Source organism: Macaca mulatta, chromosome 10 (assembly GCF_049350105.2).
Source record: "Macaca mulatta isolate MMU2019108-1 chromosome 10, T2T-MMU8v2.0, whole genome shotgun sequence".
In the NCBI taxonomy this organism is placed as follows: Eukaryota; Metazoa; Chordata; class Mammalia; order Primates; family Cercopithecidae; genus Macaca; species Macaca mulatta.
The window spans coordinates 27,231,268-27,258,855 of record NC_133415.1 but is presented as its reverse complement, the minus strand read 5'-3'; the positions used below and the strand labels follow the sequence as shown (position 1 = coordinate 27,258,855).

Here is a 27,588-nt window from a genome sequence, read left to right as displayed (position 1 = left end):
TTTAAAGATGGAGTCTTGCTCTTGTCGCTCAGGCTGGAGTGCAGTGGCGCGATTTCGGCTCATTGCAAGCTCTGCTTCCTGTGTTCAAGCCATTCTCCTGCTTAAGCCTCCAGAGTGACTGGGCATACAGGCACCTGCAACCATGCCTAGCTAATTTTTATATTTTCAGTAGAGACGGGATTTCACCATATTGGTGAGGCTGGTCTCGAACTCCTGACCTCAGATGATCCAACTGCCTCGGCCACCTCAGGTGATCCTACTGCCTCGGCCTCCGAAAGTGCTGAGATTACAGGTGTGAGCCACCGCGCCCAGCCTACCTTTTACTTTTTTAAGGAACTTCCAAAAGTTTTTGTAGTGTGTATAGTAACTTTCATTCCACAAAGAGTGTAGAAGATTTTTTTTTCTGCAAGTCTACACTGACCATTGCCTTCAACAGTTTTGATTTTTGTCTTTTGTATTACTCATTCTAGGTGGAATTAGATGGTAACTGAGTATGGTTTTGATTCATGTTTTTGTGAGGATTAGTGATATTGAGGAACTGTTACCTGTGGGTCAGTTTCCTGCTTTCTTTTCTCTCAGGTCTATTTAGATCCTTTTACCTTGGATATTTGTTGTTTTTGTTCTTGTTGTTTTTCACTTAGTCATATTAGTTTATTGTCTGTGTTAGATAATAACCTCTTTCAGGGTTAGGATTTTTTTTTCATTTCTCCCAGTCTTTAGGATTCCTTTTTTTGTTTCATTGTTTTCTTTTCCCTGTAGAATTTATAAAGTGTACCTAGTCTCACATGGTTATAGTTGCGTACGTTAGCAGTGACTTTTGTGTTCAACACCCCACTTCCACAAAGCACACAAACATGCGTGTGCCTGCACGCGTGCGCGCCCACACACTCACACACACGGAGCCAAGCCTTGCATTGTCTATGGGTGTAGTTTTCCTACTTTTTTTTTAGTGTTATGCTTTTTTACCTTTTGCAGCCTGTTTGCATAGATACAGGGTTTCCTAAAATATACACCCACTCTATGTTTTCTTAGAGGACCTTTACAGTTTCAAGATTGAGTTTAGGTCTTTACTTCATTTTGTGTTGATTTTGTGTATCGTGCATTGTAAGGGTCCTATTTCAGTGTTTTTCCTGTGGATATTCAGTTTTCTCAAAATCAATAATTGAACCAGACTCACTTTCCCATTGTATCTTTTTGGGGTTTTGAAAACTGTGTTCCCTACGTATCATGTTGAATAGAGTATTTGGCTGCCTCATTCTGTCACTTAGGTCCTCGTTCTGTGTTTGTGACAGTCATGGATTGTTTGAATAACTACAGATTGTTTTTTCATTTATTATTTTCTTTGGTTCTAACCTTGGATTTTTCTTTTAGTGCTTTCTACTCTTATTATTATAGTTTAAAGGGTACATATGCAAGTTAGTTACATCTGTTGATTGCATGACGCTGAGACTTGGGGTCCCGACAACCCCATAACCCAGGCAGTGAGCAGAGGGCCCACAGGGTGGGTCTTCAGCACACGCTCCCTCTCCCCTGTTTTTTATTGGTCTGGTGGTCATTCCAGGTGTCTCTTGTTCTCTTCTTTATGTTTGAGTCTATTCAAAGTTTAGCTCCCGCTTATAAGTGAGAACATGTGGCATTTGGTTTACTATTTGGGCCTTAGTTCCAGTGGTCTGCAGTTTCCTCCTTCTGTTCTCAGGTGATCCTCCCACCTCAGCCGCCGGATTAGATAGGACTACAGGTGCCCACCACCATATCCAGCTAATTTTTGTATTATAGACATGGGATTTCGCCATTGTGCTCAGACTGGTCTTAAATTCTGGACTGAAGTGATCCATCTGCCTCGGCTTCCCAGAGTTCTAGAATTATAGGTGTGAGCCTCTGTGCCGGCCTCTCATCCACTGTTGATGGCTAGGTTGATTCCATGTCTTTGAAAATGTGAATAATACTGCCATGAACGTATGAGTGCCTGTGTCTTTTGGATAGAAGGATTGATTTTCCTTTGGGTAGATGCACAGGAGTGGGCTTACTGGGTGAGATGGTAGTTCTGTTTGCAGCTCTTTGAGAAATCCCCGATCTGCTTTCACTGGTGTCTGTACTAGTTTTCATCCCCACCAAAACGCACCAGCATTTCGTTTTCTCGGCTGCCTCACCAGCGTGTGTTCCTTGTCTGTGTGGGCATCACCCTTGTGACCTGCGAGGGATGGCATCTCATCATGCTTTTGATTGGCAGCTCTCTGGTAATGAGTGAGTTTGAGCATGTTTTCCTATTTGTTAGTTGCTTGTACATCGACTTTTGAGAAGTGTGTGTTCACATCCCTGGCCTGTTTATTAATGGGATATTCTTTTTCTGTTTATTCTCTTGGTTGACTTGTTGAAGGTCCTTGTAGATTCTGCATATTAGACATTAGTCAGATGCACAGTTCGGGAACATGTTCTCCCATTCTCTGTTGCTGTCTGTTTACTCTGTTGTAGTCTCTCTTGCTGTGCAGCGGCTCTTTCAGGTATTCGGGTATTCAGTCTGACTTGTCAGTGTTTGTTTTTGTTGCTGTTGCTCTTTAGGACTTAGCCATCTAAATGCTTTGCCAAAGCCTATGTGGAGAAGGATATTTCACAAGTTTTTAGTAAGATTTTAATAGTTTGAGTTTTTACGTTTATATGTTTTATTCATCTTGAGTTCCTCTTTGTGTCTGGTGAGAGGTAGGGGCCTAGTGTTATTCTTCTGCACATGGCTAGCTGCTTATTTCAACACCATTGATTGAGTAGGGTGTCCTTTTCCCTTTGCTTACTTTTGTGGATCTTGTGTTAGATCAGATAGTTTTCAGTGTGTGGTTTTACTTCTTGGTCCTCTCTTGTGTTCCACTGCTCTGTGTGGAAGTGGGTCCCTAGCTTTTCCGTGAAATTTGAAATCAGGAAATGTGATGTGTCCGATGTAGTCTGGATGTCTCAGGATTGCAGAGGATGAAACTCAGGGAGCTTCATGGTCCCACCTGAATCAGCAGTGCGTATTTCTATTTCTTTCAGCAAATGTGTTTCATAGTAAAGAAACAATAGAACGAGAGGGTAGAGTGGGGCGTTCTGGCCCATGCATACATTGTGGAATGATGAAATCAGGGTACTTAGTGTTTCTGTTACCTTTTCCGATTGTTTATTCCTTTATGCTGAGAACCTTCAGTATTCTGTCAAGCTGCTTTGAAAGTGATGTGCCGATACTGTTAACCCTGGTCACCCTGCAGTGGAATAGAACAACAGAATTTTCTTCCTCTCATTGATGTGTAACTTTGTACCCTTTTACAATCCATGCCCATTACCCCTCTTTTCCCCCAATCTCAGGAAACCGATATTGTGCTCGTCAGGTGTTTGAGATAGTTTCTCAGATTCTGCATGTGTGAGATGACTCAAGGTTTGTTTCTCTCCCCCTTTGCTCATTTAATTTACCACCATCTCCTCCAGGTGCAACCGTGTGGTTCCCCATGATATGATTTCATTGTGGTTTTCTGTCTGAAGAGTATCCCGGTGTGAACATGTGGAACAGTTTCTTTCTCCCTTCGTCTGTGGATAAGCAGGTAGGTTGATGCTTACACTGGCTCTTAGGAAAAGTGCTGGAATCCACATGGGTGGGTAGATCTATCTTTGGTGTCCTGATTTCAATGACTTTGAGTGTATTCCTAGTAGTAGAATTGCTGGTTGAAATGGTAATTGGAGTCTTTTAAGGTTTGGAAGAACATCCAAGTGGTTTCTGTAGTGTGTGTGCTAGATTACCTTCTCACGAACTGTGGAGAAGAGTGTCTCTCTTTGTCTCTGGAAACACGCCAGCATTTCCCTTTCTTTCAATGTTTTTTTTCTTTTTTTGTAACACTCATTCCAATTAGAATGAGATGGTGTCTAAGTGTGGTTTTTGTTTTACATTTTGCTTGTGGTTAGTGATGTTTGCCAGGTTATTGTGAGCTTGTTTCAGTTTGATGTGTAAGAGTGGGCAAAGGACGTGAAGACCTGAGATGGATGCACAGATTAAAGATTCTGAATCAACATTACTGATCCTCATGAGAAGTCAATCAAAACCACACTCAGATATCATCTCACTCTGGTGAGAACGCATGTTACCAAAATGGGACAACAATTTCATTGCTGTAGAGTATGTGTATGTAACCAGCAGGTGCAAGGAACAATTTGATCTGCGTAAACATAGCATCATAATGAAGTCACAGTGTCTGGCATCTCTGTGAGCTCCAGACTTATGATTTCTCTGTGGAGAGAATATTCACAACTGAACTTTGTAGCTGTTTTGAAAATTGTGGTTTTCTGTTCTTGCCTTTTGGCATAATGGCCTACACCTCTGTCCACGTTTCTGGTAAGGGCATGGATTTGTTTTTTATGGCTGTGTAGTGTTCCATGGTGTGTATGTACCACATTTCCTTTCTCTGATCCACTGCTGATGGGCACCAAGGCTGATTCCATGTCTTTACCATTGTGAGTAGTACTGCTGTGAACATACAAGTGCATGTGTGTTTTGTATGGAAGGATTTTCCTTTGGGTAGATCCTTAGGAGTGGGGTTGCAGCGCTGGGTGGTAATTCTCTTTTAAGTTGTTTGAGAAATGTCCACACTGCTCTCCAGGGTGTCTGAACTAGTTTGCATTTCCCCCTACAGTGGACCTGCATTTCTTTGCTCATCTGCCCCACCAGCCTCTGTTTGTGGACTGTGTGTCATAATTGCCATTCTGACCAGTGTGAGATGGTATCTCAGTATGTTTCTGATTTGCATTTCTCTGATGATCAGTGAGATCGAACATGTTTTTATTCTCATTGGTTACTGGTACACCTCCTTTTAAGTGTGTGTTCATGTCCCTTGCTCCTTTATAAGTTGGGTTTTTTTTTTTCTGATATTATTTTTTTAACGTCTTTATGATAAATCCTGGATATTAGACGTTTTTCAGATGCATAGTTGAATATTTTCCCTCATTCTATAGGCCGTGTGTTGACTCTGTTGGTTTTTTCTTGTTCTGTGCAGCAGCTCTTTTGTGTATTAGGTCCCACTTACCAGTAAGTGCTGTTGTTGCCATTGCTTTTGGGGACTTGACATATAAATGCTTTACCAAAGCCTCTGTTGAGAAGGGTATTTGCTAGATTCTCATGCAGGATTTTTTTATAGTTTCAGGTCTTGGATTTTTTTGTATTTATGTATTTATTTAGAGACTGAGTCTCGCTCTGTTGTACAGGCTGGAATGCAATGGAGCGATCTTGGCTCACTCGACCCTCCACCTTCTGGGTTCAAGTGATTCTCCTGCCTCAGTGTCCTGAGTTGCTGGGAGTACAGGCACCATGTACAGCTAAGTTTTGTTTTTTTATTAGAGACAGGATTTCACCATGTCAACCAGGGTGGTCTCAAACTCCCCAACCTCAAGTCATCTGCCCACCTCGGACTCCAGGAGTGCTTGGATTGCAGGCATGAGCCACCAATCCTGGCCTGAGGTTTGGCATTTCAATCTTTGATTCGTTTTGAGTTGCTTTCTGTACATCGTGAGACACAGGGGCCCAGTGTTATTTCTTCTGCATCTAGCTAGCCACTTATCCCAGCACCACTTACTGATAGGCAGTCCTTTCTCCATTGCTTATTTTTGTTGATTTTTTTTCAAATATCAGATGGTTTCAGGTGTGCAGGTTTACATCTGGGTCTTCCTTTTTTTTTTTTTTTTTTTGAGACGGAGTCTTACCCTGTGGCCCAGGCTGGAGTCCAGTGGCACGATCTCGGCTCACTGCAAACTCCACCTCCCGGGTCTACGCCATTCTCCTGCCTCAGCCTCCCAAGTAGCTGGGACTACAGGCGCCCGCCACCTCACCCGGCTAGTTTTTTGTATTTTTCAGTAGAGACGGGGTTTCACCATGTTAGCCAGGATAGTCTCGATCTCCTGAGCTCGTGATCCGCCCGTTTCGGCCTCCCAAAGTGCTGGGATTACAGGCTTGGCCACCGCGCCTGGCCTACATCTGGGTCTTCTAATCCGTCCCACTGTTCTGGGGAACCGAGTCCTCAACTGAAAAGTGAAAATGCGAAGCCATTACATTGTCTATGGGTGTTTTCTTAGAGTGTTTGCTTTTAGTGTTTTTTAAATACCTATAGCAGCCTACTTGCATGGATTTGTTTTCTAAAATACGTGCACACCCTTTGTTTTCTTGTAGGAGTTTTGTGGTTTCAGAATTGAGTTTTAGGTCTTTAATGTATTTTGCATTGATTTTTGTGTTGCATGACATAAGGGTCCTGTTTCAGCGTTTTGTATGTGAATATTCAGTTTGCTCAAAATCATCTATTGAACAGGCTCTGTTTTGCCCATTTTGTCTTTTTGGTGTCCTTTTGAAAAAAATGTGTTCACTATATGTACATTGGGGTTGAGTATTTGGTTTACTCATTCTGACCACTTCCTTAGTTTATGCCAATAAAATATTGTTTGGATAATTATAAGTTTGTGTTTTTCATTCATTTTTTTAGCTTCTAAGTTTGTATTTTTTAACATAATTTCTACATTTATTATAGATTAAAAGGTACAAGGCAGATTACTTACTGCTTTTGGTATATTGCCTGATACTGAGACTTGCGGTCCCAGAGACCTTATCATTCAGGAAGTGGGTGGACGCACGAGATAGGTCTTTAGCCCATACGTAGTCCGTTCTTCCTTTTTCATCTGATAGTCAGCAGTGTCTGTTGTTTTCACTTTTATGGTAGGGTGTATTCAGTGTTAGCTCCACCTTAGAAGTGAGAACATGTGGCATCTGGTGTTCTTTTTTTCCTTATTTCTCTTTAGATAATGGCCTCCAGCTCCTTGTATGTTGCTGCCAAGGACATGATTTCCTTGTTCTTTTTTTATGGCTGTCTAGTTTTTTGTGGTATGTATGTACCACATTTTCCTTTTCTGATCCACTGTTGATGGATACCTAGGTTGATTTCACGTGTTTGCCATTGTAAAGTGTGCCGCCAAGACCGTTTGTGTGCATGTGTGTTTTGGACAGGATTTATTTTCCTTTGTGTATACCCCAGTGGTGGGCTTGCTGTGTCAGATGGTAGTTCCGGTTTAAGTTCTTTGAGCAATCTCTGAAGTGCTTTCCATGGTGTCTGAACTACTTTGCATTTTCACCAAAAGTGGACCAGTGTCCCCTTTCTCTGCTGCCTCTCCAGTGTTCTATTTTTTTTTTAAACTGTGTAATCACCATTCTGACCAGCGTGAGGTGATATCTTATTTTGCATTTGATTTATATTTCTCTGACAATTAGGTTTAGCATGTTTTCACACTTGTTGCTTGCTTGAACATCATCTTTCGAGAAGTGTGTGTTTATATCCATTGCCTATTTATTAGTTATTTGGAGGGTTTTGCTAATTGATTTGTGTAAGGTCTTTAAGGTTGTTTCTGGATATTAGACCTTGGTCAGGTGCATAGTTTGGGAACATTTTCTCGCATCCTGTATGTCGTCTGTCTACTCTGTGGGTGATTTCTTGTGTTGTGTGGTGGTTCTTTAGTGTATCAGGTCCCACATGTCGATTATTGCTTTTGTTGCAGTGTCATGTGGGGTCTTAGGCATATAAATGCTTTATCAAAGCTGATATAGGGTCTCTTGTAGGATTTTTGTACTTTGAGGTCTTCCATTTACATCTTTTATTCATCTGAGTGAACTTTGGTAGATGGTGAGAAGTAGAGGCCTAGTGTTACTTACTCTTCCGCATATGGCTCACCACTTATCCCAAGACTATTGAAAGGGGAGTTCTTTCCCTGTTACTTATTGTGTGTTTCATCCAGAATCAGGTGGTATGAGGTGTGTGGGTTTACTTCAGGTTCTGTGTTCTCTTCCACTCATCCATTCGGAAGCAGGTTCCTAGAGTTTTAGTGAAATTTCAAATTAGAGAGTGTGATGCATCCAGTGTAGTTTGGATTTCTCAGAATTGCTTTGGAAATGCAGGGCATTTCCTGGTCTCAGATGAACTTCAGCATTGTTTCTTTCTAGGCCCTTAAAAACAATTTGTCCTGTAGTAAAAGTATACAATTAAAGAGTAGAGTGGGACATTTTAATCCATGCATATATACCTTGTGTAATGATCAAAGGAAGGCATTGACTGTCTCTGTTACCTTGTGTAGTTATTATTTATTAGTTCTCTGTGGTTACAATATTCAGAGTCCTTCTTTTCAGCCTTTTTTTGGAAAATGTGGTGGGATACTGTTAAGTCTAGACACCCTGCTGGGGAGTAGAACAGCTGAATTTATTTCTGTCATCTGAGTGTAACATTGTATGCGTTTCCCAGTTCCTGCCCCTGCTCCCCCACCACCAGCCTCTCTTCACCACTGTGGAACTTTCTATGTCTAGGAGATGAAGTCATTTAGAGAGAAAGTTGATGTCATTCTCACATGCATGAAATCATGCCGTGTTTGCGTTTCTCTTCCTGGTTCATTTTGTTGAAGGTCATGTCCTCCAATTTCTGCACGTTGCTGCAGATGACATGGTTTCATGAATTTCTGTGGCCGAAGAGGATTCCTTTGTGTACTGTAGTTTCTTTATCCCTTTTTCTGTGCATGAACAGGTAGGTTGATTGGATGCCTTCGCTATTGTGCATAGTGCTTCAGTCGCCATAGGAAGGCCGGTATCTCTTCAACATAACAAATTCCATGTGCTTTCTGTGTATAACCAGTGGTGGGATTGCTAAGTGAACGGGTATTTGTAAAACATTTAAGACACCTTCAACTGTTTCACTTTGTGTGTATAGTAATTGATGCACATTCCCACCAATAGTGTATAAAAGTGCCTTTTTCTGCCTTTCTACCTTGACCACTGCCTGTGAACGTATCTGTTTTTGTTGTTTTTGCTAAGTTTCGTTCTAATTAGAATGAGAGGTATCTGAGTGGTTTGCACTTAGACATATGTGTGAGGATTAGTGAAGTTGAGTAACTTCTCTTTGACCTGTCAGTTAATTTCGTGTTTTCTTTTCGGATGTGCTTGTTCAGGTTCTTTGCCCAGTTTTAGGTTGGGTATTAGGTTTTTTTTTTTTTTTTTTTTTTTTTTTTTTTTTGAGACAGAGTCTCACGCTGTTGCCCAGGCTGGAGTGCAGTGGCGCGATCTCGGCTCACTGCAAGCTCTGCCTCCCGGGTTCCCGCCATTCTCCTGCCTCAGCCTCCTGAGTAGCTGGGACTACAGGCGCCCGCCACCGCGCCCGGCTAATTTTTTGTATTTTTAGTAGAGACGGGGTTTCACTGTGGTCTCGATCTCCTGACCTTGTGATCCGCCCGCCTCGGCCTCCCAAAGTGCTGGGATTACAGGCTTGAGCCACCGCGCCCGGCCGGGTATTAGGTTTTGTTCATTTTCCTAGTTAGAGTAGTGTTAGTTTCTCATGCATATTAGATAACAACCCCTTTGGATGTCTTCTTCTGTGGTTCATTGTTTCTGTTCCCCATGTGGAAGCTCTGTAGTCCCATGTGTTTTCATTCACAATTGTTACCAGTGATTTTTGTGTCCCATCCAAAAAGATCAAAAATACGACAAAGTATTGCCAAATCAATTGCGTGGTCTAAGGGTTTCTTGCTATTGATAATTTTTGCTTTTGTTTTCTTTCTTTTTTGCAAACTGCGTGCAGAGATACAAGTTTTGCTGAGATATAGACTCCCACTTTTCTTACAGGAGCTTTGCGGCTCCAGGATTGGGTTTAGGTGTTTATTTGGTGTTGATTTGGGGGTATTACATGTTTCAGACCCCGAAATGTTGACTTCTTTGGCTTGTTTTTGTCTGATATACCACAATGGGGGTGTGCTCAAATTAAGCTGTGGAACATCCTTTAGATACTGGGTTCAAGCGATTTTCTCCTTCCTTGATGTTCACTTAGGGGAGAGGTGTCAGAAAGTCTGGGAAGATCCATAGTGGAAAAAGTTTACCTTTATTTCGTGGAAACTGATGGCCAGCTCCCTTCTGCCCAGGACTTCTGGAGAAGGCCAGCCCTACCAATTGCTTAAATACCTCCCATCTCCAGCCCTTCAGTAAATATTTAAGTGATTCATTAAATATTTAAACCTTAAGAAAGTAGAGTACCCCAGTGGAACTTGAATTTGGCAAGAATTTAAGTTTGAGAGTAGCTGGTCAGTAGAACAAGTGTGGTAGATTGGGTAACATGCTATGATTTTTAAGGGTTTTTTGGTTTTGTTTTGTTTGTTTTCCTTAAACAGAGTTAACAATAATTAATTTGAACAAAGAAGGAAAATGTTGAGTGATTAGCATGCATAACGTGAACGCTGTTCCATGACTTGTTCAGCCATAGCCTCAATTTGACATACTGGACTATGAATCCTGAAGACTGGTATATGGTTACTGCACTGCGGTTACTTTTCTCATTCCAACAGCTATGGAACATTTTGAATATTGTTTTAAAATTTTATTTTAATGAAAGTTAAGAAAAAAACCCTTACTTATACACTAAAGAAAATAAACATAAAATGGTCTCCCGCCTGCCTGGCAAAAGTCCCATGGCCTGATCCTGGCCAGGAGGAGCAGCTGATGTTGAAGAGCAGGGGCCAGATGCAGCTGAGCTGCCAGCCACCTAGATGTGGTTCCCTGGTGTCACGGTCTAGGTGAAGGATGGTGCAGAGCCAGTGTTCTGACCAGCATCCCGGTGGGGTCCCAGCCACTGCAAGATGTTACTGGCCTACTGTGATTTGGGCTCCAGCTGGCAGGACAGCTTGTAGCTGCAGGACAGTGAGGCAGCTGTGAGGCCACCATGAGCCACACATCAGGTCCCCTCTCAGTGCCTGCCCAGCTGGAATCCTGGGTCCCCAGCAGTCCCCATGCAACAGGGCTTGATGCTGGCCATGGAGTCATGGCCATAGGCTCTCTGCTGCTGTCCACAGGAGAGCCTCCTCTAGGCCAGGTGGGGTGGCTGACACCTGTACTGTCAGTACTTTGGGAGGCTGTGTGGGGTGGATTGCTTGAGTCCATGAGTTTGAGACCAGCCTGGACAACATTGTGAAACCCCATCTGTACCAGAACAACAGCAGCAGAACAACAGGACATGGTGTCTGTACAGGCTGTACCATGTCCTGGGACATGGTGTACCGCAGTAATCCCAGCTGCTTGAGAGGCTGAGGAAGGGCTTGAGCCCAGAAGGCGGACGTTGCAGTGAGCAGAGATGGTGACACTGCAGTGCAGCCTGGGCGACAGAGCCAGACCACATTAAAAATAAAAATGGAGAGCCTTCCCCTACCCTCTGCCCGTCCGCTAGGCCCTCACCTCTCCTTGTCACTGAGCTGCTCCATTCTTGAGAAATAGGTGACAAATTTCTCAAGAGGCCGAAGCCTGTAATTCATGGCAGCCACTTGGAGCAGCTGCATTTCCTGCAGAACTCGGACCTCCTAGAGGAGAGGTTGCTGACAGGGCCTGGGTGGAAGATACTGAGGGCACTTTTGGTAGGCAGGGAGAAGGGGCTGATGCCTGGGGCAGTTTTCTGAGGGGGCCCCATGCAGCCCCCAGCCTGTTCTCAGAGTTGGATGTAAAAAGCCCCTCCTGCAGGAACTGGTCTTTGATTTCATTCCATTTCCCGCTTTCTCCACTGGGATAGGTCTCCTCCTGCTGTGTGTGTCAACCCCTCCCAGTAAACCTAAGATGTAGAGGATGGAGCCAGGGAGTGTCGTGTCCAGGGTGGACTGTGACGTCCACATCCCCACCCTCATCCAACGTGAGTGCCCCAGCTGCTCACCTTCCTCCTCTTGTTGGTGTTGCCCTGGAAGGCAGACAGAGTCCATCAGAAAGGTCCCTGGCCCACAACTAGCCCCACCCCACCCCTTCCCATGCTGCATTACTGCCAGGGCCACCAGAGTCAGGGGATGTGCACATGACAGGACTTGGTTCTGCCCCAGGCTCCGGGCTCTAGAGCAGGGGCATAGGAGCTGAGGCTCAGGGACTTTCTGCCCCAACCCTCTGTGATAACAGACAGGAAAACTGAGATCTCTCATAGAAAGAAAGCGCTCAGTGACCCTGGAACTGCCTGCCCTTGGAGAGGCTCAATTTCACTGGCCTGTTACGGGACTACTCTAGGGAAAGGCTAAGTCCAGCTCAGCCCACACCTCAGTAGCTTTGCAGTCAGGCAGCTCTGCAGCTTCACCACTCGGGAATAGGGATTGGTGGCTGCTATGGAGCCTCCATCACCGAAAGGTGATGAGATGGGCCTGACACCCCCACCTACAGGAGCAGCTGTGAGGCTCTCAGTGGTTTGCCAAGGTCTGAGATCTAAGGGCTTGGTCCACAACCCTCTCCTCCCAAGCCTCAGGATCCTGGTTCCCAACCAGCCTGCCCCAGGCTCACTCACATCCAGATCATCCGGGATGGCTGAATCCAACCTCTGTCACACAGTCAGAAAATCCCCCAGGAAGGGGACCACGCCCTGTGCCAAGGATGGGTGAGGAGTTGGTACATGTAGTGGTGATGAGTATTGGCCCTCAGTTGCCTGCTCAAGGTTCTGTCTGATGAAATCCCATCAGCCCCTGTCTCCCAGAACCCCCCTCTCCAGGTCTCCCGGTTGGAGTAGTCAAAGATACTCAGCTGCCTTTCCCAATTCTCTGCCTCCTCTGTCCCAGCTGACCTCTAAGTCTAGCAAGCACTCCTAGTTACCTCTATGGTGGGATTTTAACAATTCACAAGGGCATGTGGTCCCAGCCTTACCCTTCCCCACATCCACTCTGAGTCCAGCTTTCCCAGACCCTTGCTCTGGTCTCTCAAATGGAGGTTTTCCAGACCCAGTGTCCACAGGAGGACAGGGCTGGGGAGGAAGTCCCTGTGGTCTTGACATGGAGGCCTCCAGCTGGCGGGGAAGGGAGCCCTGTCCTCTGATCCCCTGCAGCCTCTCCATGCCAAAGCCTCACTCACCTTCTTCTGCCTCCACAGCCTCATCTGGGCTCTCTGGGGGTTCCTCTCCTGGGTGGCCACCTTAAAGCTCCCCGCCTGCCAGGTGTCAGTGACGGAGACAGTGAGGCTCTCTTCCCTTCCCCCAGTTACGTCCTAGCCACCCCGCACTTGGATCCCCAGGGACTGGTGTGAGTCGCCTGGCACGGTGCTGTTACCACTGGCCCAGCTCCACACTCCGTGTGTGTGTCACCCACTCATACAACTGGGCCTGCCTGAGACTGTGTCCTCTTTTGTAAAGAGAAATGAAAACCACAGCTACCTCACAAGGCCACCTGAGTACTCTTTCCTGTAGCTGTTGCCATTGTTCTCACCGTCATCCCTCTGAGGAAGAACCAGGCATGAGCGCCAGCAAATTATTTTCTTTTCTTGAATCTCATTTCCATCCTGTGAGGGCTGCACTACAGGCTCAGCATCCCTTCATTTTCCAGATGAGGAAACAGAGACCCACAGTGGGCAGTGACTCCCCAGGGACCCGAAAGAGAAGGCGCCTCCTCCCCATCCTGGAAGCTCTGTCCCACTGCCTTCACCCCATATCCTAGCACCACCACCCATCATGGTCATGTTCTCTGGAATCTCTTGAGTGTCTAGGTCTCCAGACAGGCACAGTCGTGATGGGAAAGGGACAGGGCGGTTTAGGAGACCTGGTTAGGTGGCACCTGCCTATCCGAGCCCCACTGGAGTCTGTGCCACACAAACTGGGTTTGAGCCATGCCAAAGGTTTTGCCTCGCCAACGATCCCCCAGGGGAGTTCCGTGCACAGAACTCTCTTCCTCCACGCAGGGAGTGGCCTCCTGAGGTGTCATTCTCTGATGGACATGGTTGGGTTTTCCAGAATCTTGGGTTGGGTGACAAGTTGCCTTCTCATTTGCATGGAGGATTCTGAGATCTGGTCAGGGAGGATCCCCTAGGAATGCATGAATCCCCCGGATACTTGTCATGAGCTTGTGTCACTGCTAACTGGTGAGAATCCTGTGACATGACCGTTTTCAGGTGTCTGCAAAGGGTAGAGCAGGGAGTCCCGGCAAACACATGTCTGTTCCAAGTATGCCCATTGGTACCCAAAGCTGGGCGGTCCACTGGACTCCCTGGCACATGAGCTTCCCCTGTTGTTGTTCCCCCTCTCCCCCAGTGTGGGCAGAGGCCACTACCCATGGAGATGCGCTGCAGACAGAAGCAGCAGCAGAGGCCTGGCTTCCTGAGGAATTGCCGGCCAGTTTGAGGAAGAAAGAAAGTCCCACCTACCATGACCACCCCCCAGCCTGGAGGAAGCTCCATGCCAGCAGCACTGACAAGCACGGAAACCAGAGCCCTGCTAATGCTGCAGCTCATCACCCCCACTCCGCAGCCCAGCAGCCATTGCCACATCCCATTTCCAGGGCCTCCTGCCCCTGTGCCCCCACGTGCCCGTGGACCACACACCTCTCTTCCTATTGGCCCAAGGTAGGCGTGGAGGGAATTTTTCAAGTCCACTTTTAGTATGTAAGTCAAAACAAAACAAAAAATAACCACTGCACACCAGGTCCAATGCCCTTCCAAACTCACTCTTTCCTCTGACCCTTAAACATTTGTCCCACATCTCCCAGACTCCAGTGTACCTTGATCAGCAGGTCCCTCTTCACTGCAGTGTCTTTTTCGCAGAGTTCTTTGAGATATTTTGTGCTTTTGCTATGGACAGAGGAAAGAAAGAAGAGTAAATTTGGGAATAACTGGGCAGATTTGTGAGTTCCAATCCAATCCGTTTTGTTTGAAAACCCAGAGAATCCCAACTTCCTGAGTGAGTGTTTCCAGTGGGGTCCTCTGATGACAAGGGCTCCAGAGGACCAGGGTGGGACCTGTCATGCTCCTCCCCTGACCCATCTCCACTTCACATGAGCCCCTGTGTGTTCACAGTTAGCTTCCAGCTGGACACAGTTCCACTGCTGGGTGCAAACACCTGACACCCTCCAGTTGGCTCTAGTCTGTTCCTGATGGTTAAAAATCCTTAGTCCCGAGTTGGAAATCCTTGCCTAGAAGTCCAGGGCAGCTTAGTGACCACACCCACCAGCCCATTCCTACCTCCAGTGTCCCTGGTCTCCAAGAACCTTTCAGAATCGTTGAAGGCACATGGGGAGACCTATGGGTCCCTAGGTCCACCCAGGTGCTCCCTTGGAGAGAGCCCCCCTCACCTGGACACTGCTGCCCACGTCTTGTGTAGCCGATGTATTGGGTTGCTGCGCAGAGCAGAGACGATGGCGTGCACTGAGGAGAAGTTGTTGAGGCTTAGGCACTCCTGGAGAGGGAAGAGTGAGCTGTGAGGTCCAGAGTTGGAGCCCGGCCCACTTCAGCCTCAGCCCCCTCTGCTGAGATCTCCCCTCCTGGTCGAAGCAAAGGCCCAGGGAGCCTCAGGAGGGCACACCTGGGGCCGAGTGAATGTCACTCATCTAGGAGGATTGTAGTTTAACCCAAGGGAGAGCCCAGGTCGGAAGTGAGCAGCCCCCACTGGGCCATGGGTGTCAAGGGCAGTGAAGCTCTGGCAAGAAGGCCTAGCGGATGTGCAGGGCTCAGGCCAGAGATACAGATGCCAATCCTGAAAGCCGATGGAGGAGACAGTTCCCCGTTTTTAAAGAGGGAATCCTCAGGCCCAACCATGGCTTACCCTAGCCACCTTGATCCAGTGCTCCACCACCCTGGCCCTGTCGCAGGCCCTCATGCTGTGGTCCCCGAGGCAGGAGGTGGTGACACAGTTGGTGAGCCTGTTGAAGTGTGCGATGGTGGCACGAACTGTGGGTGCCACGTGCTCATTCTGCTTCTTCTGTTGTTGACCCCAGATGCAGCTGAGGCATTCGTAGAGCACCACCTTCTTGAACAGCTCCTTTTGGGGAGGAGGAGAGTATCACGGATAGAGCACATCCCGACTCTTGAGTCACCCACGGTCCCAGGCAGGGACTGAGCTCACAGTCATCCATGGTCTCTGGCAGGAACCGAAGTGGAGCTCAGAAAGGTTTAAAATGGGCTCCAGATGTGTGGGAGTCCCTGGGTTTGATTTTCTGCCCACCGAGGGCCCTGAATGCATTATGGCCCAGAACCCAACAAGAGTGGGGAGAGAGAAAGACATTTTCTCCCAGTGGCTCAGGCCTGCCCGTCCTAAGGCCTCGTCTTCCTCCCATCCCAATCAACCCTCTTCTCCTTCTCTCCATACTGGTGCAATTTCCTTGTGGCAGCTGCAACTATGGGCTCTGTTTGGGTGTCTGCCATAGAATCTAGTATGCATTAGGTACCTAATAAGCACTGAGGGTAGTGAGGCTCCTGAGCAGCTGGGTGAGTGACCCATGGCCCTGCCTGCGCCTCAGTGAGCACCTGCCCTGTCCTGCTTTTGGTCCATCCCCTGTCATTCAGTCTGCATAGTCACTCTGTGTAGCTGGCACGGGCGATGTCCCATCTCTGCTGTCCACATGCAGACAGGGAAGACTTGTGGGTGAGGAAACTCATCCAGGTCTCATGGTTGGTAAGAAGTGGGGCTGACATTCGACCCAGGGCATTGGCCGCTCCTCAGAGAGAGGCTGGTCTGAGACAGGTGGTGACAGAGGCACAGCCTGCAAAGCCCAGCTGCTCACCGCATCCATGAGGGTCAGCTGCTCTGCCAGCAGCCTGGGAGGGAAGGTCGTGATGTCACGCAGCTCCTCAGGGGGTTGGTTCTTTACAGGACAGGGACAGGGTGACTGTGGGGCTGACTGTGGCTCCAGCAGTGTCCCTGGAGGGGGCCCTTCCCCTGGTGCTGGTGCTGGTGCTGAATGTAGATATCCTGGTGCACCCAGGGCTGCAGGTGATTCTGGCTCCAGAGCAGGCCCCAGGTCCGCCAGCAGTGGTGGTGCTGGCTCTAGGGCCAGCATTGTTAATGCGTGTTGCCCAGGATGTGGAGCAGGATCTGGAAAAGGAGAAAAGGTCATGACACCAGTCACTTTTCACTGGGCTTTCCAAGCACAGAAATGACCGGATGGAATGTAAGGGAATTGTATCCCCAAACCACCACCCCCGGAAAGTCTTCCAGACTGCAAGCCACCTCACCATCTGGCTTGGCCTCGTTGGGCTCCGGAAGCACCAACTGGCCTAGGACAAGTTCCTGGTGGTCCTCCATGCCCAGTCCAGGCCAGGCGAAGTTCCTGAAGGCCAGCTTTATCCGGAAAGATGACCGTTGTGGGGGCTGATAGCAAACTGAAGTGTTTTCAAGGGGCCAGGTGAACAAAATGGAGGTCGTGGTGCTGGTGATGGAGTGGACAGCTGAGTCAGAGGCCTGGCCTTCTCCCACACAACCCTCCAGGGCACCCTTGTGTGGTTCTGGGTCCCTGGCCTATTGCTGCCTGTGTAGAGGACAGCCCCACCCTACCCCAAGCCATCAGTGCTGTCCTGGAAGGGGCAGACCTGGCCATGCAGCAGGACTGTACAGACCCTTGTGCACCCCGGTGTCCCACTGACATTCTCTTCCCAAAGGCCCTGGAGCACACCTCTGTGCACCTGGACACTCAAGACTGCGGCTCCAGGCTGATTTGTGAGCAGGTTGCTCATCAAAGCTCCAGCTCTGGGTCTGCTGGTCCTAGGGTTAGGAGGATAGGGGCAGATGTAGAGTGGAGGAGGACAGGGAGAGATGGGGAGTCACGGTGCTTGGGATGGGTCTCTTGATGGCCAGCTGTGACCCCAGCCTCACCTCTACTTTGCGGGGAACCTAAGTCTCCATTTACAGAACTCACTATTTCCCTCTTGCAGGAGAAGTCTCCAGATGTCAGCCTTCTCGTGGGAATTTTAAGAAGTATGAGCCCCAGGGCTCCTTGAGTCTCTCCCCAGTCAGAGTCTACATTTTTGCCCCATGTTTTGTGGGTGAAAAAGCCCTTCAGAATCCTAAATCCACCCAGTTTATACTTGTTGCTGGGCTCCATCATTCTAGTCAGAGTCTGGGAGGATGCCACCATACATAGAGGAGGCCATGAGTGTTTCACCTCTAACATCTGTAGATGTGACCTGTTCATTCTGTCAACTGTGAGTGCCTGACTCCTGAATAGAATCGAGTCCCAGGGATTGTCATCTGCTTTATGAAATTATGCCAAGCCACAAGAAGAACGTTGCACAAATCAGGTGTTTTGTATGTATGTGTTGAATGAGTGAACACCAACCATAGGAGAACGCCAGTGAGCCTCTCCAGATACCTGAGTGGGCCTGAGGCTCCTTTTTCAGCACCAAAGGACCCCTTTTCTGTCTGTGTCAAGAAGAAAGAGCAGCCAGAAGGAATCTCCGACATCATTTACCAATGCCATTGCAGACTTGCTCTCTATGAGCTTTTCCAAACAGAGAGGGATATGGGCCATTGATGCAGAATGCTGAGAGCTGCTTCTGTGCAGGGGAAAAGTAATAAACATAAATCACAGCACCCCCAGCAGATTTTCCGGAGTTTTAGGCTCTAAGGAACCATGTCTTAGATCGTTCAGTCCCTACAAGAACCCTGTGAGGTTCATCTTCTCACTACTCTGTGTTCCAGAGGAGCCACCTGAGGCTCTGAGAGCTGCATCTTCAAGACACAGCCGGTAGGGGACAGAGACACCTCCGTGCCTTGGAGGGGACGGACACTCACGTTCTAACCAGTAGTTCCAAAAAGTGTGGCATGGTGATAAAGTCCCAGGAGGGGCCCAGGCAGGTGGCATAGGAGGAGATGGGTTTAGTTAGCAAGGCTGGAACCAGGGAGTCCAACAGCTTCTCCCCTGTGCCGGGCTGGAAAGTTGGCATCCTGCAGATCTCATTTCCATACTGTGGGGACAAGGAGGGACATGGGAGTCAATGGTAACACCATGAACCACCAGAGGATCGGGATCTGGAAGTCACACTAAGAAGTACCAACCCTTCAGGGACTTGTGTATGTGGAGAACCTGGGTGCCCATGGTGAAAAGGGTTCTAGGCTTTCAGGGTAAAATTACATGTGAGGATGGAGAATGATAAAACGATTCATGCCTTCAAGGCATCTTCACAGTGTTTGTCATCTGTGGGGCAATGGCATCGTGTATATCAACAGCCTGCATGAGGAGCATCATCCCTGCAAGTCCTCAAGGCCTGGGGAGGCCTTGTCCCCTCCTCATTTTAGCGACAGGGCACAGGACAATACGCTCTAGAAGAACACTGTGACTTAAAGGGATATGATTGTTTTTGTTGTTGCCTGAACGTGAGTCTGGAGAAACAGCTACGGCCATCCCAGCCCTAGGCCAGGGGAAAATGCCGAAAGACTCCAGCGTGGGAGGAAGCGCATCCCAAGGCCCAGGATCTGCCAGGCAACTCGGGGAAGAGAAACTGCAGGCAGGTATGGAACCCGTGAAAGGTTACGCAAATGTATGTTTGAAAGTGGAAATGAAACAAGGTGATTTTCTTTGCCACACAGACAACAGATTGGCAAAAAGTTAAAAGAATGTTAGTGTTCAGGGGAGGCTGTGTTCAGAGACGCAGCTACTTTCAGAGGCTGCTGGTGACTGTGTGACCAGCTAGAGCCCTTTTGGAAAGTCAGCTGGCTAGAGCTGTGGAAACTTGCTATCTGCATATCTTTTCACCCAGATACTCTTTCCCGGGTGTCTGTCTTCCGCAAGGGTTTTGTATATTTTATGGGTTGAATTGTGTCCCCTCCCCCAAATGTAACCGTTTCTATTTTCAACCCCAGAGACTCAGAATTTCACTGTTTTGATGCAGAGTTCTCCAAGAGGTAATTCAGGTGAACTGAGTTCATTAGGGTGGCCCCTAATTTAATATGCCTGGGGTTCTTACAAGGAGAGGTGGTGAGTGCACAGAGACGTTGAAGAGAAGACCCTGTGCTGACCGAGATAGAAGTCAGCCATCTCCACGGCAAGGAGAGAGGCCCAGAGAAACCACCCCAGTCTGACAGCTTGATGTTGGACTTCCAGTCTCCAGAATTGTGAGGAACCGAATTTCTGTGATTAAGCCCTTCAGTCTGTGTGGCATGTTATGGCAGCCCTGGGAAACTGCTCCAGCCTATTAGGACACATATAGGATTATGCTCCCTGCAGAAAGGCTGCCTAGAAAGGGAATTTTATCACAACAGGCTCCACCAGCACTGAGAGGCTGACCCGCTGTGGAGCATGGCCTCCATTAAGGAATATTACAGTGGCATGCGAGGGTGCAGCTCCTGCGCGATGGGCCTGCAGGGATGAGTTCTGTGAGATGACACTTTAAAGACAGATGCATAGAGTAGCTTCACCTTCTTTTGTTGTAATAAATGATCCGCCCCCCCCACTGCCCCCCTTGTTTGTGTAAAAGTGTTGGATTTTAAATCCTAGAGGAGGTCTGGCAGGGCAGTGGAGCTGCCTGTTGCCAGAGATCCACTTAGGGTGGGGAGTTAAAATGATAACAATATGAGTGTGTTGCTATAGTGTTATCACTGTACTCAATTCTTGTGGCAACATGCTGAGATACTCCTGGCATAGCATAAAGTGAAAACAGATGGATTTTCTCTGATCTTCCTCTGATAGGCGAGAGGGACTTTGCCTGTAACCAAGTTGCCACTGGGGACTGATGGCAGCCAGATTTCTTTGGGAGAGGACAGTGGCTCACTCAAGTGTGAAAGCCCTAGAGCTTAGGGAGTCCCCATATTCATGTTTGAGTCTTCGGCCCACCCTGGTTTTCTCTAGTCCCTGTCTATGGAGACTGTTCTGTGCCCTGTCTCACCCCAGACCAGCACTGGCCGTTGTTGGTGGCATGGTGCACCTGTCCTTTAAAGAAGATGGAGAAATGGAATCCATCCAACAGCTCCTGCTTGATCTGCTGTGTGGAGCTCTGCAAAGAGAGTGCCCGAGAGCCGGGCCAAGAGGTGTCAGTGGCCTGCCTGGCTGACCCCACAGTGGGACACACCCATTAAAACTCCTCCCTGCCTCCCCCTTCCTCAACAAGATTTGGGACATGGGAGCATCTGCATAGACCTCCCAGCCAGAGAAGGTTGAGGTCTCCGGCAGATGAAGCTTGAGGTCTTGGGATTCAGATCTGAGCAGACAGACTGTGTCCTCGACCCTCACCTTCCCATCCTGCCAGGCATGGTCTGGGCTGCGAACCTGACATACCTACTAGGCTCCAAACACCTGACAACCAACCTGCTCCTGTCCAGGGAGGGCCCCTCATCTCCTGTTTCCCCCAAACACATCGGGAGGGGCTCGGCACTGCCCTGATGGGCAGAGCTGAGGCCTGGACTGGGTGGGCCTGCCCTGGGCCCTGTGTTACCTGAGGGTGCCTTCTGGCAAAGGGCCAGAGGCTTCGAGGGTGAGGGTTGAACCAATGTCTATATTCTTGGGAAAGAGTCTTGTTTTGGCCTCTTCTGCAATGAGAAGGTCGGCAGCACGTCGGGACACAGCAGGAGAACATGTTGTTCTCCCGAGCGTCGCCTACCAAGTGAGCTGGAAATGGGGCTGTCTCTAGAATATGGGTGCCTAGTTACCAGAATTCTAAGTTCTGTTGGGGATCTGTCAGTAAGGAAGTGAGGTCACATCTTGTAGGTTCCATCCTGTAAGCTACTCCTCTCCATAAGACCTACTCAAAGGTCCCTCTGGGTTTCTGGCCACTCACCCTCCCCCGTCAACTCCTTACCTGTTCACCATTATGCAAAAGTGTGCTCCTTCAGCACCTTGGGAAGAGAAGACTAGGATATAACCAGGGTCCCAGGTTTGAGGAGCCAGTGCTGGGTCAAAAAACCTTTATGTTAGCAGTTGTGAGACCCTAGAGAACTCCTTTGGTGTTTTGGGGCCTCCCCAGCTTGCACAATGGGGTTTATGCTAGCATCTCCTTCCTGGGGAACTCATGAGGTGTGTTTGAGATAGATCTTAAAGACTCATGGTGTGGTGGTCCTTGTAGATACAGCATACACTTCGAGATGGAAGAACTACAAGAAGGGGTGAGAGATAGCATGGAATACAACTCCAGTGGGTCTGGGGTCCACAGTGTGTTCTCAGAAAATCCACTTTTGTTCTGCCTCCTCTTTCATGCTGCACCAGTAGAGGTTGAGATTAAATGAAATTCAGACATCCTGCTCTGACATTGCACCTTCCAGTGCCTTCTCATTTTATTTAGACCCAGACCCTATGCCTCATCTCAGCCTTGGGTGGGCAGTATCCACAAAGACAGCACTGAGGGGTTCATGACTCCCTTCTGAATGATGGAATATGACACAGATGATGGAATAGCACTTCTGGGACAGTTCAGGCTATTACAGCAAAGAGGTGTCGCCTGGGGAGCTCGTCAAAACAGATTTGTATTTCTCCCAGTTCTGGAGGCTGGAAGTTAGATACCAGGGTACCAGCCTGGTCAGGCCCTAGTGAGGAAAATCCCGCCCCATTTACTGAGCTGTTACAGGTACTGTCCTTTCCTTGGAGGACGGCTCAAATTTAGGAGCGTGGGTAGACTACCATTCAAAGCCCAGCTCCCACTTGTACCTTGGTGACCGTGAGGATGTCATAGAACATCCCTGTGCCTGTTTTCTCCTCTGGGAAATGGCATTAGTGAGAATTGCTTCCCTTTTTAATCACAGAAAATAAAGCATGCAAAGAAGTTAACTCGGTGCTATTGGGCAGAGAGTGAGAGCCCAGCAAACCAGAGAGATCAGCTTGCCCACAGCAGTGGCGAGGAGTGCGGAGAGTGGGTGAGGCTGGGGCAGGAAGCAGGCCAGCCTGCCAGAGCCCAGGAACAGGTGAAGGGCAAGAGTGAGCTCCTCACCCTGAATTCTCAGGGGACACAGGCATGCAGGGGCTGTGGGGAGCACAATCATCAGGGCTGCTCTCGTTCCCCTAGTTCCCTCCATATCTGTCGTGGTCCCAGGGCCCCTTCTCCCTGTGTTTCCTCTCTGCCCTGCTTTCTTCCTGGCTGCCCTCCTAGGACTCATTTTTGGCCCTGGTCAGGTGGAGTCTTCAGGTAACTGTAGACCTATTAATAACTCCTCTGAGGTTCAACATGCCATTTATTGAGACCTCGGAGCTTAGTGGGAAACCAACTCCTGCTGGGACCTGAGAGAGGGCTGGAGGGAGCTGACAGTGCAATGGCAGTTTTCCCTGGGGCAGCCAATCCAGGGCCCACTGGCAGGTATCTGCTGAACTCGAGCTTTGTTTTGAGTCTCTGGGGTTCTGAGGTGTGATTTCTCCTCTGAAGATATGCTGAGCCCCAGCTGGGTGCCTTAGCCTCAGACATGGGTCCCCCTGAGCTGGGAGCTGTGCTCTACCCTCAGTGTCCTAGGACGCCTCACACCTGGCCCTGCCCATTCTGGCTTCCGAAGCCAACAGAGAGGGTCTGTAGAAATTCCTAGATATGAAAGGGCTACAAATGAGTCATAGAAAGTATATTTACATAACGCATTGCTTTTCAGCCATCACTATACGTTTACTTCAGCAAAGGCAAAATTTTAAAATGTTAATACCCTGTGTCACCCTGCAGAGATTTGCGTTTATTTGATGAGGCAGGAGATAGGCATCTTTGGTTTTTTGTTTGTTTGTTTGATGGTAACAGGATCTTGCGCTGTTGCCTGGGTTGTAGCCCAGTGGCATGATCATGGACATTGCAGCCTTGACCTCCCAGGCTCAAGAAATCCTCTCTTCTCAGCCTCCCAAGTTGCTGGGACTATGGGCCTGCACCACCATGCCATGCTAATTGTTGTGTTTTGCAGAGATGGGGTCTCACTATTCCTCCCCTGCTGGTCTTTTAAAGTCCTATTCTCAAGCTATTCTCCTGCCTCTGCCTCCCACAGTGCTCAGTTTACACACCTGCACTACTGTGCCTGTGTCCCTTTATCTTTTAAGAGCTTCCCTAGTGCTTTTACTGGGCATCCAAGCAAAGAAGGCTTTGCTTGCAGAAGGCTCATGGAACCCTGTTGAGGCTGCATCTTCTTCACAGCCAGCAGATTGTTCCCTGAAGTGTCTGCTTAGCAGTGTATAGGCTATTTATATTAAGGGCTTTAGAAAGTTTTTGGGTTTGAGGGCTGACTGCGGCATGAGTGTTGGCTGTGGGATCTGTCACAACCTGGTCCTATGGGACACCCAGTCTAAGATCCTTCTTCCCAGGCCACCATCCTGTCTCCCACTGCCCCTATGGCAGGAGGCCAAAGATCATGACTCCATGGACAGAGGCACCCAGGTGCGGGACCGAAGTGGAGTGACTCCTTGGGAGGGGTGACTTACAGCTGCTTGCTGGAAGGGTGTTGGGAAGTATTGGTCCGCCAGCTGTCACGTCCACCTGTTCCTGCTGAATCCCAGCGATCCTCACTTGGTGTCTGGGTCTCAGAAGGGTGTGGCCCTGGGTTCTTGGCTGGCTGAGCTGGTGGCTTGGCAGTCTCTTGGGGGCTCTTGTATGTGAGGCCTGACCTGAGTTGCTTCAGGAAACTTTTGCCCCTAAGTCTGCCTCTTTCTTAAGAGCAGAGCCTTTGTGTGGAGATCTGGCTGGCCTCCCTAGCATCCAGCCTCTTCCGTTCTGTTATGTCTGGGTTTGAGGCTGTGTGGAGGGGTCTCTCCATAGAGGAGGCAAGGTCAGTCGTGTGGGTCAGAGTGAAGCATGGTGATCCCAGCTGGCTGTGCCCGGCCTCTGACTGGAGGAGTCTGAGAATGACCAGGCCTGGGGAGCTGCCCTTCCTGGGAAACAGCATGTCTCCTCCCCTATTGTGGAGTTTCTGGATGTGACCCAGAGTGTGCTGGGCCTCTGTAGCATGTGCTGGGTGTAGCTGTGTGATTCAGGTTGGGAGGTGCAGGGGATCACCTGCTCTGAGCCAGGTAAGGCCTGGACAGGACTGGGGCAGCCCTTGAAGAAGCCAGGTCTGGTGGGAGAGTAGACATGGGTAGGAAGGGGACAGGGTCACCAGGACTGTGTGTCACTTGTTCTTGCTGCTTGGTCTACCCTGGGAGTGAGGACAGAGGTGGAGGCTGCTGTGGACCCACTTTGGCTTCCTGAAAGCAGGTGTTCACGTGGGGAGCACGGCAGGTGGAGGACAAAGCTGGTCTCTGAGATGTTGAGTGGTTCTTTGTATATCATTGTCCTTTTCCTTTCTGCCATCCCCAACAGCTCTACTGTACCAGCCCCTTGACCAAGTAAGTCACTCAGAGCATCCTGGTCCTACACATGGGTGTTATGGCCCCTGAAGGGCCAGAGAGGGCTTAGGGGTTTCTCAGAAGAGTGAGCCCAGGGTGGGAGGGCACCAGAGTCACTGAGAACAGCCCATTTGAAAAGTTGGGCAGAGGGATCCTGGGCCCTGAGTATGCGTGCCTTGACCTGTGGTAACCACGCCAACAGGGCCAAGGCCTCAGTAGAGCTTAGCTACTGAGCTTGGCTTTTGGCCAGTTGCTCTCTTGGTGCAGGCAGGAACGTCTTACTTCCCCAACCGCTGTCTTTTGGTCTCCAGGATCCTTGGAGCAGCTGCAGGGTGGGTAGAGGGGTGTCTCTCCCAGCTGCTTGGTGAGATGAGCGTCCACCTGGCTGCCTCTGCTAGGGGAAAAGAGTAATGACTGCAGCTGGGAGAAAAGCGAGCCGGGCCCTTTTAGAGTCAACCCTGCTGCTCCGATTCTAATTTTCCGTTCACATTTTGCTGGCAAGAGTGTGGGTCCCTGAGGGCCTGCCCTTGAATTCTTTTGGTGAGAACTGAGCATTGCTCAGGAGCTTCTCATTAAGCCCCAAACAGATGGCCCCCAATTCACCACCTCATCCCTTACCAGGACCTGCTGAAGCACACACCTGTGGACCACCCAGACTGCCTGCCAGTACAGGATGCCCTCCGCATCTCCCAGGACTTGTTTCCAGCATCAGGGCAGACATTGACCCCACTGGACTGCAGTCACAATGGACTGCCAAGGTGGAGGTGAGCTCAGGGTCCAGCAAGGCCTCGCGCTCAGGTTAAGGAGCCCAGGGTGGACCAGATCCCCTGTCCCTTCTCTGATGGCACAGGCATCGCTCTGTGCTGCTTGTCTCTGCAACCCTGATCCCCCATTTCCAGCCAAGGAGAGGACTTCGGTCCCTGGTCACGCTGATTTGATTCCGTGTGGCATTCTGGGCCCTACGCTGAGAGCTTTAAGCCCAGTGTCTCAGTCATCCTCCAGAGAATCCAGTTAGCCAGAAGAGGACACAGGCCCAGAGCGTCTCTCCAGGTCCACCGCACAGTCTTTGAGCTGTGTCAGACCTGGATTCTTTATCTGGGGTTGGCTGGGTGGAGGCCCCACGCATTGTCCCCCGCACCAGGGAATTCGTTCTATGGGTACCTCATACTTGAGTGCAGATACATGCCTGTGCCATCAGGGTGACCCCGGAGGCTGAGGGAGCAGGACATCTCAGCCACTTTAGATTGGTCTGCATGAGAAAAAGCCAGGAAGGGAGCCCCACAGAGGAAAAGGCTGGTACTAGAGGTAGCTGAGGCCATCCAGGTTGCTGGAACATTCCACGTGGGCTCCTGGATGTCAGCAGTTTCCCTGGGGGCCCTTCTTGGTGCAAGGGTGTGGGTTAGTCCAGTGAGGGGAAGCATTACTCAGCATTAGAGGCACAATTCACCCCTGTGGGTCGGCAGCCTGGCCCAGATCAAAGGCTTCCCGACCCATAGAGGTTGTTAAGTGGCCCTTAGGAGTGAAGACTGCCAGAGTTCATGTTCGTTTGTTACATTTGTGAGTGAGGGGCGAGTCTGGAGAGTGTCTGATGGTGCATAGGGAGCTGTTTCTGTGCAGTTGTTGGTTCAGGTTTGCAAAACCATGAAATGTCACTAGTTTGTTTTGGTCTGGGGATATCTGAAAAATCTCTGGAAGACTTAGAGTAGCATCGGTTGCAAGTCATCTTAACTGTACACTTTCAGTACGCGCAGCTACATATTGCAGTATACGAAGGTCACACGGTGTGTCATGGAGACAGGAAAGGCTGGGACAGATGGTTGCAGCCCCATTGAAGCCCTCCTGACTCTGACGGTGGCTGAGGGATACTCTGGAAATCCTCATGGAGTAGAAACCATCCAGAACCCAGTTGATAGGCGGCTGCAGGTTCCCCCAGGACACTTCTGCAGCCCTACCGAAGGCAGCCCAGAGTCTCCCATCCCCTGGGTGTATCTTTTTAAAATGTGTCCATCATATATGAATTTGGGTTTGGTATTTGGCTTCCTCGTTGTGTCTGTTGTTCTGTATTTTTGTGTTAATGCCAATACCGTATTGTTTGGATCACTGTAGCTCTTCTATGTCATTTGTAATCAGGGAGCATAATACATCCATGTACTTTGTATTTCCAAGTGGTGAGATTGCTGGATGACGTAGTGGTTGTATTTTTAGTTGGAGGAGGAACTGCCGACTATTGCTCGTAGTGTGTACACCAATTTCCATTGCCACCCATAGTGTCTAAGAGGTTCCCTGCCTGCAGATCCATGCTGGTGATTGCCTGTTAAAAATTCTGTTTTTGCTTTTGGCAACATTCATTTTATGTGGATGGGGACACTGTCTTAGTATGGCTTTGGTTTACATTTTTGTGATGATTAGTGATGTGGGCAACCTTTTCCTTTATCTGTTACTTCATTTCCTGTCTTTTCAGAAATGTCTTGGTTCTTTGCCCAAGTTCTGTTGGATTGTTTGGTTTTGTTTATTTTCTTATTTTGTGTTAGTTTCTGGTATATGTCAGATGAACAGCTTCAGCTATATGATTCCTTATACTCAGCGGCCTGGCAGCATCCTCTG

The 27,588-nt window shown here is 48.9% G+C and overlaps 1 long non-coding RNA gene and 1 pseudogene across 1 annotated transcript in view; one reads left to right on the top strand and one right to left on the bottom strand.

Moving 5' to 3' along the window:
• Positions 1 to 27,588, top strand: part of LOC106995580 (uncharacterized) — an 84,218-nt gene that overhangs the window by 18,115 nt on the left and 38,515 nt on the right. Inside the window, exon 3 of the long non-coding RNA XR_013399450.1 lies at positions 3,451 to 3,563. This is a non-coding gene — a long non-coding RNA (uncharacterized LOC106995580). The remainder of the gene's footprint in view (positions 1 to 3,450; positions 3,564 to 27,588) is intronic.
• On the bottom strand, positions 10,433 to 17,455 carry LOC100426259 (ral-GDS-related protein-like; annotated as a pseudogene).